A 12,232-nucleotide genomic window follows, 5' to 3' on the forward strand; every position below is an offset into this window, starting at 1 on the left:
AAGAGTTAATGTTGGGGTGAAGAAGGTGGTGAGAGTAAGTGAGCTTGGGAAGGAGACCTGTGTGAAGAAGTATCAGGAGAGACTGTGTACAGAATGGAAAAAGGTGAGAACAATGGAAGTAAGGGGAGTGGGGGAGGAATGGGATGTATTTAGGGAATCAGTGATGGATTGCGCAAAAGATGCTTGTGGCATGAGAAGAGTGGGAGGTGGGCTGTTTAGAAAGGGTAGTGAGTGGTGGGATGAAGAAGTAAGAGTATTAGTGAAAGAGAAAAGAGAGGCATTTGGACGATTTTTGCAGGGAAAAAATGCAATTGAGTGGGAGAAGTATAAAAGAAAGAGACAGGAGGTCAAGAGAAAGGTGCAAGAGGTGAAAAAAAGGGCAAATGAGAGTTGGGGTGAGAGACTATCAGTAAATTTTAGGGAGAATAAAAAGATGTTCTGGAAGGAGGTAAATAGGGTACGTAAGACAAGGGAGCAAATGGGAACTTCAGTGAAGGGCGTAAATGGGGAGGTGATAACAAGTAGTGGTGATGTGAGAAGGAGATGGAATGAGTATTTTGAAGGTTTGTTGAATGTGTCTGATGACAGAGTGGCAGATATAGGGTGTTTGGGTCGAGGTGGTGTGCAAAGTGAGAGGGTTAGGGAAAATGATTTGGTAAACAGAGAAGAGGTAGTAAAAGCTTTGCGGAAGATGAAAGCCGGCAAGGCAGCAGGTTTGGATGGTATTGCAGTGGAATTTATTAAAAAAGGGGGTGACTGTATTGTTGACTGGTTGGTAAGGTTATTTAATGTATGTATGACTCATGGTGAGGTGCCTGAGGATTGGCGGAATGCGTGCATAGTGCCATTATACAAAGGCAAAGGGGATAAGAGTGAGTGCTCAAATTACAGAGGTATAAGTTTGTTGAGTATTCCTGGTAAATTATATGGGAGGGTATTGATTGAGAGGGTGAAGGCATGTACAGAGCATCAGATTGGGGAAGAGCAGTGTGGTTTCAGAAGTGGTAGAGGATGTGTGGATCAGGTGTTTGCTTTGAAGAATGTATGTGAGAAATACTTAGAAAAGCAAATGGATTTGTATGTAGCATTTATGGATCTGGAGAAGGCATATGATAGAGTTGATAGAGATGCTCTGTGGAAGGTATTAAGAATATATGGTGTGGGAGGCAAGTTGTTAGAAGCAGTGAAAAGTTTTTATCGAGGATGTAAGGCATGTGTACGTGTAGGAAGAGAGGAAAGTGATTGGTTCTCAGTGAATGTAGGTTTGCGGCAGGGGTGTGTGATGTCTCCATGGTTGTTTAATTTGTTTATGGATGGGGTTGTTAGGGAGGTAAATGCAAGAGTCTTGGAAAGAGGGGCAAGTATGAAGTCTGTTGGGGATGAGAGAGCTTGGGAAGTGAGTCAGTTGTTCGCTGATGATACAGCGCTGGTGGCGGATTCATGTGAGAAACTGCAGAAGCTGGTGACGGAGTTTGGTAAAGTGTGTGGAAGAAGAAAGTTAAGAGTAAATGTGAATAAGAGCAAGGTTATTAGGTACAGTAGGGCTGAGGGTCAAGTCAATTGGGAGGTGAGTTTGAATGGTGAAAAACTGGAGGAAGTGAAGTGTTTTAGATATCTGGGAGTGGATCTGTCAGCGGATGGAACCATGGAAGCGGAAGTGGATCATAGGGTGGGGGAGGGGGCGAAAATTTTGGGAGCCTTGAAAAATGTGTGGAAGTCGAGAACATTATCCCGGAAAGCAAAAATGGGTATGTTTGAAGGAATAGTAGTTCCAACAATGTTGTATGGTTGCGAGGCGTGGGCTATGGATAGAGTTGTGCGCAGGAGGATGGATGTGCTGGAAATGAGATGTTTGAGGACAATGTGTGGTGTGAGGTGGTTTGATCGAGTAAGTAACGTAAGGGTAAGAGAGATGTGTGGAAATAAAAAGAGCGTGGTTGAGAGAGTAGAAGAGAGTGTTTTAAAATGGTTTGGGCACATGGAGAGAATGAGTGAGGAAAGATTGACCAAGAGGATATATGTGTCGGAGGTGGAGGGAACGAGGAGAAGAGGGAGACCAAATTGGAGGTGGAAAGATGGAGTGAAAAAGATTTTGTGTGATCGGGGCCTGAACATGCAGGAGGGTGAAAGGAGGGCAAGGAATAGAGTGAATTGGAGCGATGTGGTATACAGGGGTTGACGTGCTGTCAGTGGATTGAATCAAGGCATGTGAAGAGTCCGGGGTAAACCATGGAAGGCTGTGTAGGTATGTATATTTGTGTGTGTGGACGTGTGTATGTACATGTGTATGGGGGGGGTTGGGCCATTTCTTTCGTCTGTTTCCTTGCGCTACCTCGCAATACGCGGGAGACAGCGACAAAGTATAAAAAAAAAAAAAAAAAAAATATATATATATATATATATATATATATATATATATATATATAAAAGCGAAATATACATAAGTATACTTATGTAAGTAGGAGAGATGGCCAGAGAGCGTTATTGGATTACGTGTTAATTGACAGGCGTGCGAAAGAGAGACTTTTGGATGTCAATGTGCTGAGAGGTGCAACTGGAGGGATGTCTGATCATTATCTTGTGGAGGCTAAGGTGAAGATTAGTATGGGTTTTCAGAAAAGAAGAGTGAATGTTGGATGAAGAAGGTGGTGAGAGTAAGTGAGCTTGGGAAGGAGACCTGTGTGAGGAAGTATCAGGAGAGACTGTGTACAGAATGGAAAAAGGTGAGAACAATGGAAGTAAGGGGAGTGGGGGAGGAATGGGATGTATTTAGGGAATCAGTGATGGATTGCGCAAAAGATGCTTGTGGCATGAGAAGAGGGGGAGGTGGGCTGTTTAGAAAGGGTAGTGAGTGGTGGGATGAAGAAGTAAGAGTATTAGTGAAAGAGAAAAGAGAGGCATTTGGACGATTTTTGCAGGGAAAAAATGCAATTGAGTGGGAGAAGTATAAAAGAAAGAGACAGGAGGTCAAGAGAAAGGTGCAAGAGGTGAAAAAAAGGGCAAATGAGAGTTGGGGTGAGAGACTATCAGTAAATTTTAGGGAGAATAAAAAGATGTTCTGGAAGGAGGTAAATAGGGTGCGTAAGACAAGGGAGCAAATGGGAACTTCAGTGAAGAGCGTAAATGGGGAGGTGATAACAAGTAGTGGTGATGTGAGAAGGAGATGGAATGAGTATTTTGAAGGTTTGTTGAATGTGTCTGATGACAGAGTGGCAGATATAGTGTGTTTTGTTCGAGGTGGTGTGCAAAGTGAGAGGGTTAGGGAAAATGATTTGGTAAACAGAGAAGAGGTAGTAAAAGCTTTGCGGAAGATGAAAGCCGGCAAGGCAGCAGGTTTGGATGGTATTGCAGTGGAATTTATTAAAAAAGGGGGTGACTGTATTGTTGACTGGTTGGTAAGGTTATTTAATGTATGTATGACTCATGGTGAGGTGCCTGAGGATTGGCGGAATGCGTGCATAGTGCCATTATACAAAGGCAAAGGGGATAAGAGTGAGTGCTCAAATTACAGAGGTATAAGTTTGTTGAGTATTCCTGGTAAATTATATGGGAGGGTATTGATTGAGAGGGTGAAGGCATGTACAGAGCATCAGATTGGGGAAGAGCAGTGTGGTTTCAGAAGTGGTAGAGGATGTGTGGATCAGGTGTTTGCTTTGAAGAATGTATGTGAGAAATACTTAGAAAAGCAAATGGATTTGTATGTAGCATTTATGGATCTGGAGAAGGCATATGATAGAGTTGATAGAGATGCTCTGTGGAAGGTATTAAGAATATATGGTGTGGGAGGCAAGTTGTTAGAAGCAGTGAAAAGTTTTTATCGAGGATGTAAGGCATGTGTACGTGTAGGAAGAGAGGAAAGTGATTGGTTCTCAGTGAATGTAGGTTTGCGGCAGGGGTGTGTGATGTCTCCATGGTTGTTTAATTTGTTTATGGATGGGGTTGTTACGGAGGTAAATGCAAGAGTCTTGGAAAGAGGGGCAAGTATGAAGTCTGTTGGGGATGAGAGAGCTTGAGAAGTGAGTCAGTTGTTGTTCGCTGATGATACAGCGCTGGTGCGGATTCATGTGAGAAACTGCAGAAGCTGGTGACGGAGTTTGGTAAAGTGTGTGGAAGAAGAAAGTTAAGAGTAAATGTGAAATAAGAGCAAGGTTATTAGGTACAGTAGGGTTGAGGGTCAAGTCAATTGGGAGGTGAGTTTGAATGGAGAAAAACTGGAGGAAGTGAAGTGTTTTAGATATCTGGGAGTGGATCTGTCAGCGGATGGAACCATGGAAGCGGAAGTGGATCATAGGGTGGGGGAGGGGGCGAAAATCTTGGGAGCCTTGAAAAATGTGTGGAAGTCGAGAACATTATCTCGGAAAGCAAAAATGGGTATGTTTGAAGGAATAGTGGTTCCAACAATGTTGTATGGTTGCGAGGCGTGGGCTATGGATAGAGTTGTGCGCAGGAGGATGGATGTGCTGGAAATGAGATGTTTGAGGACAATGTGTGGTGTGAGGTGGTTTGATCGAGTAAGTAACGTAAGGGTAAGAGAGATGTGTGGAAATAAAAAGAGCGTGGTTGAGAGAGCAGAAGAGGGTGTTTTGAAATGGTTTGGGACACATGGAGAGAATGAGTGAGGAAAGATTGACCAAGAGGATATATGTGTCGGAGGTGGAGGGAACGAGGAGAAGAGGGAGACCAAATTGGAGGTGGAAAGATGGAGTGAAAAGGATTTTGTGTGATCGGGGCCTGAACATGCAGGAGGGTGAAAGGAGGGCAAGGAATAGAGTGAATTGGAGCGATGTGGTATACAGGGGTTGACGTGCTGTCAGTGGATTGAATCAAGGCATGGAAGCGTCTGGGGTAAACCATGGAAAGCTGTGTAGGTATGTATATTTGCGTGTGTGGACGTGTGTATGTACATGTGTATGGGGTGGGTTGGGCCATTTCTTTCGTCTGTTTCCTTGCGCTACCTCGCAACCGCGGGAGACAGCGACGAGGTATAAAAAAAAAAAAAAAAAAAAATATATATATATATATATATATATATATATATATATATATATATATATATATATATATATATATATATCATTCCTGGGGATAGGGGAGAAAGAATACTTCCCGCGCATTCCTCACGTGTCGTAGAAGGCGACTGAAGGAGACGGGAGCGGGTGGCTGGAAACCTTCCCCTCCTTGTATTTTAACTTTCTAAAAGGGGAAACAGAAGAAGGAGTCAAGCGGGGAGTGCTCATCCTCCTCGAAGGCTCAGATTGGGGTGCCTAAATGTGTGTGGATGTAACCAAGATGAGAAAAAAGGAGAGATAGGTAGTATGTTTGAGGAGAGGAACCTGGATGTTTTAGCTCTGAGTGAAACGAAGCTCAAGGGTAAAGGGGAAGAGTGGTTTGGGAATGTCTTGGGAGTAAAGTCAGGGGTTAGTGAGAGGACAAGAGCAAGGGAAGGAGTAGCACTACTGCTGAAACAGGAGTGGTGGGAGTATGTGATAGAGTGTAAGAAAGTAAACTGTAGATTGACATGGGTAAAACTGAAAGTTGATTTAGAGAGATGGATGATTATTGGTGCATATGCACCTGGGCATGAGAAGAAAGATCATGAGTGGCAAATGTTTTGGGAGCAGCTGAATGAGTGTGTTAGTGGTTTTGATGCAAAAGACCGGGTTATAGTGATGGGTGATTTGAATGCAAAGGAGAGTAATGTGGCAGTTGAGGGAATAATTGGTATACATGGGGTGTTCAGTGTTATAAATGGAAATGGTGAAAAGCTTGTAGATTTGTGTGCTGAAAAAGGACTGGTGATTGGGAATATCTGGTTTAAAAAGAGAGATATACATAAGTATACGTATGTAAGTAGAAGAGATGGCCAGAGAGCGTTATTGGATTACGTGTTAATTGATAGGCGCGCGAAAGAGAGACTTTTGGATGTTAATGGACTGAGAGGTGCAACTGGAGAGATGTCTGATCGTTACCTTGTGGAGGCGAAGGTGAAGATTTGTAGAGGTTTTCAGAAAGGAAGAGAGAATGTTGGGGTGAAGAGAGTGGTGAGAGTAAGTGAGCTTGGGAAGGAGACTTGTGTGAGAAAGTACGAGGAGAGACTGAGTACAGAATGGATGAAGGTGAGAACCAAGGACATTCGGGGAGTGGGGGAGGAATGGGACGTATTTAGGGAAGCAGTGATGGCTTGCTCAAAAGATGCTTGTGGCATGAGAAGCGTTGGGGATGGGCAGATCAGAAAGGGTAGTGAGTGGTGGGATGAAGAAGTAAGATTATTAGTGATAGAGAAGAGAGAGGCATTTGGACGATTTTTGCAGGGAAATAATGCAAATGAGTGGGAGATGTATAAAAGAATGAGGCAGGAGGTCAAGAGAAAGGTGCAAGAGGTGAAAAAGAGGGCAAATGAGAGTTGGGGTGAGAGAGTATCATTAAATTTTAGGGGGAATAAAAGATGTTTTGGAAGGAGGTAAATAAAGCGCATAAGACAAGGGAACAAATGGGAACTTCAGTGAAGGGAGCAAATGGGGAGGTGATAACAAGTAGTGGTGATGTGAGAAGGAGATGGAGTGAGTATTTTGAAGGTTTGTTGAATGTGTTTGATGACAGATTGGCAGATAAAGGGTGTTTTCGTCGATGTGGTGTGCAAAGTGAGAGGGTTAGGGAAAATGATTTGGTAAACAGAGAAGAGGTAGTAAAAGCTTTGCGGAAGATGAAAACCGGCAAGGCAGTGGGTTTCGATGATACTGCAGTGGAATTTATAAAAAAGGGGGTGACTGTATTGTTGACTGGTTGGTAAGGTTATTTAATGTATGTATGATTCATGGTGAGGTGCCTGGGGGTTGGCGGAATGCTTGCATAGTGCCATTGTACAAAGGCAAAGGGGATAAGAGTGAGTGCTCAAATTACAGAGGTATAAGTTTGTTGAGTATTCCTGGTAAATTATATGGGAGGGTACTGATTGAGAGGGTGAAGGCATGTACAGAGCATTAGATTGGGGAAGAGCAATGTGGTTCCAGAAGTGGTAGAGGATGTGTGTTTGCTTTGAAGAATGTATGTGAGAAATACTTAGAAAAACAAAGGGATTTGTATGTAGCATTTATAGATCTGGAGAAGGCATATGATAGAGTTGATAGAGATGATCTGTGGAAGGTATTAAGAATATATGGTGTGGGAGGCAAGTTGTTAGAAGCAGTGAAAAGTTTTTATCGAGGATATGAGGCATGTGTACGTGTAGGAAGAGAGGAAAGTGATTGGTTCTCAGTGAATGTAGGTTTGCGGCAGGGGTGTGTGATGTCTCCATGGTTGTTTAATTTGTTTATGGATGGGGTTGTTAGGGAGGTAAATGCAAGAGTTTTGGAAAGAGGTGCAAGTATGCAGTCTGTTGTGGATGAGAGAGCTTGGGAAGTAAGTCAGTTGTGTTTGCTGATGAAACAGCGCTGGTGGCTGATTCATGTGAGAAACTGCAGAAGCTGGTGACTGAGTTTGGTAAAGTAAGTGAAAGAAAAAAGTTAAGAGTAAATGTAAGAAAAAAATTAAGAGTAAATGTGAATAAGAGCAAGGTTATTAGGTACAGTAGGGTTGAGGGCCAAGTGAATTGGTAGGTAAGTTTGAATGGAGAAAAACTGGAGGAAGTAAAGTGTTTTAGATATCTGGGAGTGGATTTGGCAGCGGATGGAACCATGGAAGCGGAAGTGAATCATAGGGTGGGGGAGGGGGCGAAAATTCTGGGAGTCTTGAAGAATGTGTGGAGGTCGAGAACATTATTTCGGAAAGCAAAAATGGGTATGTTTGAAGGAATAATGTTTCCAACAATGTTGTATGGTTGCGAGGCGTGGGCTATGGATAGAGTTGTGCGCAGGAGGGTGGATGTGCTTGTAAATGAGATGTTTGAGGACAATATGTGGTGTGAGGTCGTTTGATCGAGTAAGTAATGTCAGGGTAAGAGAGATGTGTGGAAATAAAAAGAGTGTGGTTGAGAGAGCAGAAGAGGGTGTTTTGAAATGGTCTGGTCACATGGAAAGAATGAGTGAGGAAAGATTGACAAAGAGGATACATGTGTCAGAGGTGGAGGGAACGAGGAGAATTGGGAGACCAAATTGGAGGTGGAAAGATGGAGTGAAAAAGATTTTGAGTGATCGGGGACTGACCATGCAGGAGGATGAAAGGCGTGCAAGGAATAGAGTGAATTGGAACGATGTGGTATACCGGGGTCGACGTGCTGTCAATGGATTGAACCAGGGCATGTGAAGCGTCTGGGATAAACCATGGAAAGTTCTGTGGGGCCTGGATGTGGAAAGGGAGGTGTGGTTTCGGTGCATTATCATATGACAGCTAGAGACTGAGTGTGAACGAATAGGGCCTTTGTTGTCTTTTCCTAGCGCTACCTCCCTCACATGAGCGGGGAGGGGGTTGTTATTCCATGTGTGGCGAGGTGGCGATGGGAATGAATAAAGGCAGACAGTATGAGTTATGTAAATGTGTATATATGTATATGTCTGTGTGTGTATATATATATGTATACATTGAGTTGTATAGGTATGCATATTTGCGTGTGTTGACGTGTATGTATATACATGTGTATGTGGGTGGGTTGTGCCATTCTTTCGTCTGTTTCCTTGTGCTACTTCGCTAATGCGGGAGACAGCGACAAAGCAAAATAATATATATATATATATATATATATATATATATATATATATATATATATATATATATATATATATATATATATATATATATATATATATATATATATATATATATATATATATATATATATATATATATATATATATATATATATATATATATATATATATATATATATATATATATATATATATATATATATATATATATATATATATATATATATATATATATATATATGTATATATATATATATATATATTACAACCCAGAGACCATTTTCACATGAGGGGTCCTAGTGATATAGCCCCCCCCCACCCCCAAAAAAAACTCGCTTTTTCCTAATTATAATCCAGTGTTTTGATATCCCTATATATCCCTTTGACCTCTCGAGCATCTCTAATCCTTCCAGGCGAGACGTTGAGTCAAAGACTCTCTCAAATAATCTCTCGCTGGACTAAGACTAACCCTCGCTGGATTAAGACTAACCCTCACTGGATTAAGACTAACCCTCGCTGGATTAAGACTAACCCTCGCTGGATTAAGACTAACCCTCGCTGGATTAAGACTAACCCTCGCTGGATTAAGACTAACACTCACTGGATTAAGACTAACCCTCGCTGGATTAAGACTAACACTCGCTGGATTAAGACTAATCTGCGCTAGATTTAGGCTAAACCTCGCTGGATTAAGAGTGACCTATGCTTCTCCAGGCGTGTTCCCTCCCTCCCAGCACGATGGGTCGTACGAAGACACCCTCACTCCCGATGGGACGGACGGATGACGATGTGGAATGAAATTTCTATATCACTAGAGGCGACTTGAGACATAGTGACACGGAGAGAGAGAGAGAGAGAGAGAGAGAGAGAGAGAGAGAGAGAGAGAGAGAGAGAGAGAGAGAGAGAGAGAGACAGACATGCAGACAGACAGACAGACAGACAGAAAGATAGACTGAGAGAGATGCACCTGATTCTCGGAAGTGCCACTGAGTGTTGACGAGAGATGCGTAATTTAGGTCCATATACTCACCCATTGTGTATGGGTTACAGACGCATGGACATCCTGTAATCTTACACAGATACACATGCAAACGCTACTGAGATAATACATATATACATGAAGGAAGAAATTGCTTTCCAGTCGTAGGTCATATGATTCTACCTAACATGTAATTTCTCCATCCATGTGGCACGACATGGTTTCGTGGAGACAGTCCACCTCATCAGGTATCAGTACTTCATAAAGTTACCTTAATCTCAATATCAACGGAGTACCGGCGTCTAGCGTCTACCAGCACAGACATCATACTGACCTGGCCGAAAGAATCTGCATAAAATCAAAGGGCAGTTTACATGACCCTCAGACCAGGGTCAGAGTTCAGAGATGAAAGGTATGCAGGCACATATTCTAGATGCTACAACAACTGTTCTCTACCGGAACATATTAGAACCTAGAGAGCTTTTTGATACTAGATAATGTTCAAGAGATGGGGACCAAGGCATTACAGAGACGAATACAGATAGGTAATTACAGGAGGTACTATGGCGAAGATAGAGAGAGAGAGAGAGATTTTTTTCCCCAAAACTGGGAGATTTGTTTTGAGGATTGGAGGAGACAAATATAAGTGTCAGATTTAAGAGATCTGTTCGTAATTATGTTGTTTTCACGAGAGAGAGAGAGAGAGAGGAGATGCGGGATCATGTGGATGAGGAAGTGCAATAGAGGATTGTCTCAACTAACCAAGGAACGGACGAGAAAATGGTTTTAAAATGAACGTGGTCTTCGTAATGCTCACAAAGCTGATATCAACATTAGTTACATTTGTGTTAAGGGGATCTCACGTCTAATGAGATGAATATGACTCCTGTATCATGAAGTTTTCAAGTCTTTCATGAGGAAATATCTTCGAATGTGATGGTATAATACAGACTGGAAATATGAATAATTACATCCGTGACGTTTCTGTACCCCAAAGTTCACCGAGAGTTCCCTTCTAGTTGTTACCGAGTGAGCGAGGCCACAACAAGGACCTCTCTCTCTCTCTCTCTCTCTCTCTCTCTCTCTCTCTCTCTCTCTCTCTCTCTCTCTCTCTCTCTCTCTCTCTCTCTCTCTCTCTCCTGACAAGCGTAAGGCAAGAGACAGATGTCCACCGTCGGCTGGAGACCTGCTAGGCTTCCAAGAGTATAACGTTAGTGGGAAGGACGACGAAGTCAGGGGATAACACGTTGCCCTCTGTGGTGGCGGCTCTGTGAGGTACGTTACGATGGGAGGGGATGTAATGGAGGCTAGGTGTAGGTAACATACCTGGAGACTGTCTTCCTCTACCTACTCCATCTTGTGGTTAGAGCTGTATGGCACCTCAGTCTTCACATATGAACTACGACAATCCCAAAATGTTATATGGCTATCGACTCAATCGCATCAAATGCTCGATCTGTCGGGCTCCACTGTATCTTCCCTATATAAACCAGATGTTAGATGGCACGTTATACATGTGTAATTACATCTACAAACCACAGCGTCTTGATATGAAACGACCTCTGGCATATGGCTAACGACGGAGGGATTGCAAGCAAGCCGGTGTTTATCACTACAAAGATATTGACATCAGTAGCGTTAATATGGGTCTGTATTGTAGGCACGTTATGACGCATCCTATTACCGATATAATACATATAAGACAAGGTGATATTTAGTTATTTAGCTACCTCTTGTAGCAGTGCGGTATTGCTTCCACTTCTGGGGCCCCCCCCAGGTATGCATACTTGATGAAACTTTTTTAATATGAAAGTTGGAGGAGTCAAAAAGGGTAGATTTTCCACCTCCTGGGGAACTCTTGGGTCATATTGCTCCTTTTCTTCCTTTGATCTCGATTTCTGTAGCCTGTTCTTTGTATTCATTTAATGTGATGTTGGAGATCATGGTGTGTTTGGCCTGCCTCCTGGTCTGCATGGCCCTTTATGGCCCTGTTTGGCCATACTTAGTCCTGCCTATCCTGCCTGGCCTTTTATGGCCCTGCCTGGCCCTGCATGGCCCTCCCTAACCATGCCTAGCTATGACTAGCATTCCTGGCCTTAAACTTGGCAGTCACCTCACCCTCTGGGTGACAATCGACCACACCGCTAGCATTAGCCGCTTTCATGGAGGAAGCCATTTTCAACTACTTTTTTTTTTTACGTGTCAAAGGCTCAATTCACGGACGAAAATCCTCCTCGAATCCAGGACTTAAGGTGTAGGTAATATGACCTCTGTGGCTAGGGGTTGTAAGGATCATTACTTCGACTCTCCTCCTTAAAGAGGGAAGGTTAATTGTAACCTTGGCCTCATCAGGCAAAAGAACACGCCTGTTCATTAGGGTTTTCCCTCACCTTGTGAGTTAGAGTCATGAGTGAGGACACAGTGATGCATGTAACTAGGTGTCGCCTATTGCTAAAGCGAAGTCGCTAGAGCAGAAAATATCTGATCTGTCGCTGAGAGGATATCCTTTTGATAGTGACGCTTCCCAAGAGCCGTCACTGTATTGACAACAAAGACGACTCCTTCCACGAAAGAATCCTTCGAGGCGTATAACGAGCCTGGGCTTAAGATT

The sequence above is a fragment of the Panulirus ornatus genome, chromosome 24 (genome assembly GCF_036320965.1).
Source record: "Panulirus ornatus isolate Po-2019 chromosome 24, ASM3632096v1, whole genome shotgun sequence".
Lineage (NCBI taxonomy): Eukaryota > Metazoa > Arthropoda > Malacostraca > Decapoda > Palinuridae > Panulirus > Panulirus ornatus.